The following is an 8,182-nucleotide window of genomic DNA, read 5'->3' on the forward strand; positions in this document are numbered from 1 at the left end:
GACTTCAGATAAGTCCTTTCTATTATTAGATTTCTACAAACTGACACTTGGTACAGTGATCCTTCAAATTTAACATAAGACTGGTGTTTGGATTTGCAAACAGGATATATGAAAAAGGAAGAGCATCTACCTGCTGAGATAATGTTGCCTGTATTAGTTATGGTACCATGTCAAACATCTCAAAAGCCTTTTGAGATTCTACCGTAGAACCTTGACACTGCTATGGCTGCGGAGTACTCTTAGGCTCCAGAGCAAGGGTCTCAGTAGAAAGAGAAGTAGAAGCATGGGGCACACACTAGTAGACTCTCACTTCTGGTGCTAGAGCCACGGTTGGACAGGGACAGAATAGCTGTGATGGTAAAAGTGACTTTTGGGTCTATTTGAGAAGTGCTAGACTACTCTGTGACCCACTCACCCAAGCTGTTGAAGGAAGAAGTACAACCACTTGTAATCAAGACTGATGAATAAAGAAAACTTTACCTGCCATGAGATGAAAAGAGTGAGAAAGAGACTGAGGGGCTGCATTATGCCATGGGTTCACTGTACACTTGGAATTCGCGCCATTCTGGTTCTGGCTTTGTGACACTGGTCTAGTTGCTTAACCTTTCTGGCCTCATTTTTCTCACTGTACAGTAAGGATACATACATGAGGTTACTGTAAAATGAAATGATAAGAGGGCTCAGCCCAGTGCTTGGCACATGATAAACACTCAAGAACTGTTAGTGGTATCCTTTATCATTTTATTGGCATTTCAAGATTAACTGAACAAACATGAAAAAGCAATTTTAAGAACAGAGATGAAAAAATAGGTACATATACTCTATTAGGAGGTAAACCTGAGATGACTAATGTCATACCTGGAATTCACTCATGATTCTGACTGGCACCTTAAAGGAAATGCCTACTGTAGTTTTACTTTCTTAAAAGATAGTTTCATACACCAAAGTCATTTTATTTTCAAGACCCTAAGGAAACGTGGAAATTAGAAAAGAAATAGCATGAGTGTGACTGTATTATGAAGCAAGTAGTAATCATGAATATGGGAATGCATTTACCTTTTTAACTTCTCCGAGTAGATGAAGATTTTATGAGTACTAAGTGGAGAACTCAATATCCTTACTCTTTAATTCTTTGGGGTAGAGAAAGATATTGTTATAATTAAGCTACATTTTTTTCACTGATACTACACTTTTTTTTTAATTTTAAAGCTAGACGGCTAATTACCTTATATTTTATCTGAACTCTAGCACTTGCAAAATGCTTTAAAATTTTTTTGAAGCACTTTTACATTCTTTTAATAATTTGATCCTCAGGATGACATTGTAAGGTGATCAGAACAAGTGTGGAGCCATTTTTTACATTCTTCAAATAAGAAACAGGAGAAAAGTTTGAAGGACTCAGCTAGTGAGGGCTGAGGTTGGCGTTCAATAATCCTTACTTTCAGAATTTAAATTTGTTTAGATGTTTCTAGTTTGAGACGGATAGTTTAAAGGTTTTATTCATTTATTTAAGAGAGAGATACGGAGAGCACATGCACGCTTGGGGAGGGAAGGAAGAGGCAGAGTGAGCGAGCGAGAGAATCACAAGCAGGCTCCATGCCCAGAGCAGAGCCCCATCTGGGGCTCGATCTCATGACCCAGAAATCATGACCTGAGCCAGAATCAAGAGTTGGATGTTCAACTGACTGAGCCACCCAGGTGTCCCTGAAACAAATAGTTTAAATTGATCTACCCAACAATCCGATAGAAGGCAGAGTATTTTTAAAATCCATTTTACTCCTTAATCTCAACTAATGGGTCTTTCCACTTAACCATACAAACTCATTACTATAGTTCTGTATAAATTATGTATTTTTTTTTTTGAAAAATGGTATTTTAAACTTCAATCTGATTATGAGGCACCTGGATACTATTTCTAGTGAATAGTTTTTACTATTAAATTGAAGACATACCTCAAAGGTGTCAAATTTACTGACTAATTGGGTAGAGAATTTAAACTCCAACCTCACATTTGGGTGAAAACTGAAAACTTTAGTCACCCAAGAATCTATAAACACAAAATGACTAAAATGTATATTTAAAAGTTTTCATGTAAACAAATGGTTTCATGTAGATAGTACTTGCAAGAGAAACATTTGGGAAATGTTTGAGGACCACATCAAGGGCCTGTTGGTTTTGGAGGTTTTCATATGCTTCTTCTTGAGAAAATTTTCACTCTTCAAAATCTGGCTATGCTTGGAGATCTGTTGGGAGAACAGATACTCATCAGCCAGCTCCTGGTGAGGTCCCAGGGTTGCAGGATTCTTGTCTCATGGAACTGAAGAATGAATCTCACAACACAAAAAGGTGAAGCAAAATGAAAGTTTATTAACTGAAGATGAGAACAGAAAGAAAAGAAAGAAAAACTCTAAAGTGAGAGGCAACCAGAATGGGTTACCACAGAAGACTTTTAGGGTTGGTCTTTTATAGAAAACTGACCAGGGAACTTGGTAAATATCTTGTCTATAACATTTACCACAAACAAGGTAGATTTGTAAATATCATGTAAATATCCTGTCTATATTTAGAGCTAACAAGGTAGATTTGTAACTATCAGGTGAGTATCACATCTATATTTAGAAAAAACAAGGGGGGATTTGTTATGTTCCCTTCTCTTTGGTTAATATCTCATCTATAACATTTCCTCACATCTGAGATTTCTGTGACCCTGGTTACATAGTCAGCTTCCTGTGTAGCCTAGTCACCTAGCCCCCTACCTGTCTTTCGCTACCTAGCTTTGCCTGTCCCTTACTCACCAGCTCATGTGACTTTTACTCATTTCTAGAGAGGACCCCCCCTATAGGATCTGCTGAAAGCTACAGTGGGGGAAAAGAACCTCAAGGTGGCTGCCTTCCTACCCAAGGTAGACTGAAGAAAAAGCCTTTAAAAAATAATCATGTAGTGCTCGCTTCGGCAGCACATATACTAAAATGGGAACGATACAGAGAAGATTAGCATGGCCCCTGGTCAAGGATGACACGCAAAAAATAATCATGTAAGTTTGAGATGACATTCAGAAATCAAGGGTAATTTCTTTCTACCTTTACGCTACTTTGGAATGCACTCTCACTCCTGGACCCCTACCTGGCCTGATCAGTTGAGTGACAAGTGATGCAAATCGAATGTTGTGGAAGCTGGAACAAATGTTTAAAAGAAATTTGGGAAACCTTGCTTAGGGCTTCCCTGATCAAGACAAACACACACACACACACACACACACACACACACAAAACAAAACAAAAACCAGTCACCTTGCTTCAGCCCTTGGTAACTTCTGATTTATTGCTTTGTGAACACCTGTAACTTTTATGGTCTGTAGCACTTTCTTTGAGGTTTGTTACCTTGCATTGTGTTATTACTGTTCTTATTTTTTTTTTTTATGGACATGCCTTGCTTTCCCAATTAAATTGAGGAGAGGACACATTTTATAGTGTATGTCTTTGGGTTGTGTATTTCTACACAAATAGTTGTATATTTCTTTGGGTTCTTACATATTTACCCTGCTAATCTACACTGAGGAGATATTCAAGACCAGGGTGACTGCTAATAATAAGTACACATTCCCTATTGGAGATTCTGATACTTTCCATTCCCCATGAAGGGAATGAAGAGTGCATCACTTTCCTAGAGAGGCACTTATGACTTCACTAAGTTAACACAGTGATGTCTACAGATACAGCTGAGTTGGAAAAAAATCAGCTCAGAAATAATTTAGAGTTTAAATATCAAAGAGTTATGCCATTCCCTTACTTAGTGTTCGAGTTAGGTTAATCAGTAATATAACAGCTCAAACTGAGTTCAAGCCTGTGGGGATAGTTGAGTTTTTCCTTCCTCGTATTTTAGGAAGATATAACAGGAATTAGATTCAGAACCTTTGTTGGGAGACAAGATAAATTGTTTAGCTGCAATATAGCTTTATTTGGAAGAAAACACAGAGACATCTTTTTACTCAAAGGACCAAGAGAGACACACAAGCTTCACTTAGGAGCCTACGTAAATAGTATCTTAATTACTTCTCAAAACAAGCCACATTGAGCTGATAATCACACACAAGAAGCTGTTTCGGCTCACAGCACTAATTACAGTACCTTCCACAGCATCATACCTCTACCTCTCCATCTCCCGTTCTTGTTCTCTCTCCGCTTTGGATTTACTTTCATCTTAGTGGGAGGGGCAACTTGACTTGTGTCAGTGACTGGTACACTGGAAGCCAGGCACTCTGGGAAACAGCAAGCAAGAAGATCCCAATGGAAATGGAGATGCTCCCTTCATGGGTTAACCATAGAATCAAGCATTTCTTCTGTTTTTCTTTGCTCAGGAGAAGAGAGAGATCTGGCTTCACTGCGTGCGTGTGCGTGCGTGCGCGTGTGATATCGGAGTAGCAGCATAGACTGTTCCAGGAATTTCAAAAGAATATATGGCAATAAAGTGGAAAATAGAGGCAATTACTGTATTAGGATAGTTTGGGTCAAACTTTTCTTGACCTATACAGATAATTGCCTTGTTTATGCCAAGGCAGTCTGCTTAGCACAAATAACCTTAGCAAACCTAAGGAATGCGTGAATGGGAACGTTATCCTTCCCCATGTTATGTGCATGATAGCATTTAAGGTTGGCTTGAGAATTTTAAGATATATTTGCATACTGTGTGTATCTCTAAAAACAGCTACACTGGGGTGTGTATAAACACAGCTTGTTATGAAGAACATTGGAATTTCTGCCTGCCCAAAATACCTCTGCTAGACCTCACCTCACCTTCGTTGGAAATTCCTTTCATTTGTGACCAGTCTGATCCCAGATACTAATTTGTTTAAACTGTCTTAGACTCAATTTCCTCAACTGTAAATGGAGGGGTTGGATAAACTCTACTTTCTGTGGTCTGTTTTCCCACGTTCCTTCCCTTCTTTCTCCCAAGGACTTAGTTTTATGTTTAGTGTTCAGTATTTTCCTGTATTCAACTTGTAGGGTGTTATAGATAATTTTAATTATACTAGAATCAAAATGTCAAATTCTAATCTTAGAAAAACAGATTCTAATTGACTAAGATTGCCCTTAGCACTTTCTTATCAAGGAATTGTTCCCTATGCAAATCTTTGATAACCTTTCTCTAAAAGGACTCAAGTTCTGAACCTCCACCTTGACCTAGCCTTTCTGTTTCAGACTTAACATCTTCATCAACCTCTCTGCTTCTACTAGTGGGTTAAAGGCTACCAATAGTTGAGACAGAGCTAACCTCAGTTTGATCAGGTCTTACATTTTTTTTAAAGCGAGGCAGTGTGAGTACAGTAATTTTTGCTGCTTTTTCATAACATCTTGAACTCGAGAGCACATCCCCACATTGTAAGGTAGAGATACTTAATTTTTAGGGGGAGCAAGGCCACGCCTGACTTCTGTGCCCACCACTGTAGGCCTTTTGGTCTTAATCTCAGAAAATCTCAGCTGGCTGTCTCCCTCAGTTTGTGTCCAGCAACAGCAGTGGTGCAGTGAAGGAAACACATATCTAAATACACACATACACAGAGTTCATGAAGTTTCTCCTAGCAGAGCAAAATGCCACCTAAGGGATGCATTTGGAAGAGGAGGGGATGAAGAGGAGACTCCAAAAAAAATTTTTTTTTAACTGCAGTATAATTGACATATTACATATATACATATTATATTAATTTCAGATGTAAAACATGATTCAACATTTGTATGTATTATGAATGGTCATCACAATAAGTCTAGTTAACATCAATCACCATACATAGTTACAACTTTGTTTTTCTTGTGGTGGGCCCTTTTAAGATTTACTCTCTCAGCAACTTTCAAATATGCAATACAATATTATTAACGATAGTTGTCATGCTCTATACCCGCATAACTATTTCACTTTATTTCTTGTAGATGGGGTCTTTCTATTTTTTAATTTTTATTCAGTTTATTTAAACTAAAAAGCCACAACAGTTTACCCATTTCTCCCACCCTCTGTTCCTAGCTTCTTACAACCCTCATCTGTTCTCTGTATCTATGAGTTTGTGTTTTATTTTTATTTTTTGATTCTGTATAAAAGAGAGATCATACGGCACTTGTCTTTGTCTGACATTTCAGTTTTCTCTTAGCGTAATGCCCTTGAGGTCTATCCGTGTTGCTGTAAATGGCAGGATTTTATTCTTTTGTTATGGATGAGTAATATTCTCTTTTATTTTATTTATTTATTTTTTAAAGATTTTATTTATTTATTTGACAGAGAGAGAGACAGATGAGAGAGAGAGGAAATATAGCAGAGGGAGTGGGAGAGGGAGAAGCAGGCTTCCTGCTGAGCAGGGAGCCCGGTACAGGGCTCTATCCGAGGACCCTGGGATCATGACCTGAGCCGAAGGCAGACGCTTAACGACTGAGCACCCCGAATGATATTCCCTTTTAATGCATGAATAATATTCACATTTTCTTTATTCATTCATCTATCAATGAACACTTAGGTTGTTTCCATATATTGCTATTGTAAGTAATGCTTCAGCGAACATGGAGGTGCATATATCTTTTCAAATTGTGTTTTCATTTTCTTAGGATAAATACCCAAAAGTGAAATTGCTCCATCCTTGCCAACACTTGCTATTTCTTGTCTTTTTCATAATAGATGTTCTAGTAAGTGTGAGGTGACATCTCATTGTGGTTTTGATTTGCATTTGCCTGATGATTAATGATATTAAGAATCTTTTTGTGTGTTTGTTGGCCATCTGTTTGTCTTCTTTGGAAAAATGTCTATTCAGATGGTTTGCCCATTTTTTAATTAGGTTGTTTTTTTTGTGATTGAGTTGTCAGTTCTTCATATATTTTGGATAGTAGCCCCTTATTGGATATTTGATTTGCAATCATTTTCTCCCTTTCAGTAGGTTGCCTTTGCTGTGCTGAAGCTTTTTAGTTTGATGTAGTCCTACTTGCTTGTTTTTACTTTTGGTGTCAGATTTAAAAAGTCATTGCCAAGACCGATGTCAAGGAGCTTACCGCCTATGTTTTCTTCTAGAGTTTTATGACTTCAGGTCTTACATTCAAGTCTTTAAATCCATTTTGAGTTAATTTTTGTGTATGGTGTAAGATAGGGGTCCAATTTCACTCTGTTGCATGTGACTCCAGTTTCCCAGTATCATTTATTGAAGAGACTATCCTTTCCTCATTGTGTATTCTTGGCTCCTTTCTTATAAATTAATTGGCTATATGTGCATGAGTTTCTTTCTGGGCTCACTCTTCTCCTCCATTGATCTGTGTGTCTGTTTTTATGCCAATACTGTACTGTTTTGATTGCTATATCTTTGTAATATAGTTAGAAATCAGGGAGTGTGATGCCTCCAGCTTCATTCTTTTCTCTCAAGATTGCTTTGGCTCTTCAGGTGAGACTGTCAATTTTTAACTCTAGAAGCCTGAAAGTATGTCTCAAGTTATAGTCAGTAATATTTCCACATGGCACACAGACATTTATTGAGTATCCATCCACTGGGTGTTAAGTCAGGGGGCTGGGTTCTTGGTGGGAGATGTACAAAGCTAAATGGGGTGCTTGTCAAATTCAGTTTCTAGAAGTTGGGCTCCCCCCAGTCCTAAATGCCTCGTAATTCAAGTACCATTAAATGCATAATCCAGGCCAAACTTGCCAAGTTCAGTCTTGAATAGCACCTGATTCCCACCTGAAACTGTAAATAGTCTCAGGTTTACTCAGAACTTGGCTTTCATACAGATACCTCAAGTTCCAGGCTCAATGAAAGATGAGTAAGCTGTGGGGATGCTCTCAGCATTTCAAGCCTGAGCTTAGAAAAGTAATGAAATGGACATCCAGACAAGGACTGTCAATTGAGAACACTTCATATCACGCTCCAAACTGAAAGTGATTGAAAGAAGACTTTTCCTCCTTTCTTTCCTCCCCCCTCCCTCCCTCCCTTCCTTTCTTATAAAAGCTATAAATATTCGTATAATCTGTTGGAGTTTCTAGAAGAATAACTTCCTGCCCCCGGTACTGTGCACTTTCTTTATTAATCAGAGTGAGACTATGAAGTGTGAAGTACACCTTGTGTACTTGTGAGACAGCCCAAGAAATCACTCAGAATGTCTCCACTTTGTGAATTACTTTTACAAGTGACAATTTAGAAGTGCACAATCCCAGGCTACGCTAA

The 8,182-nt window shown here is 38.1% G+C and overlaps 1 non-coding gene across 1 annotated transcript; it reads left to right on the top strand.

The window, feature by feature from the left end:
• The first annotated feature begins 2,940 nt into the window (after window positions 1–2,940).
• On the top strand, window positions 2,941–3,042 carry LOC113928124. The gene has a single exon (XR_003521806.1). It is a non-coding gene; the product is annotated as a U6 spliceosomal RNA (small nuclear RNA).
• The last annotated feature ends 5,140 nt before the right edge of the window (window positions 3,043–8,182 follow it).

The sequence above is a fragment of the Zalophus californianus genome, chromosome 7 (genome assembly GCF_009762305.2).
Source record: "Zalophus californianus isolate mZalCal1 chromosome 7, mZalCal1.pri.v2, whole genome shotgun sequence".
Classification (NCBI taxonomy): Eukaryota; Metazoa; Chordata; class Mammalia; order Carnivora; family Otariidae; genus Zalophus; species Zalophus californianus.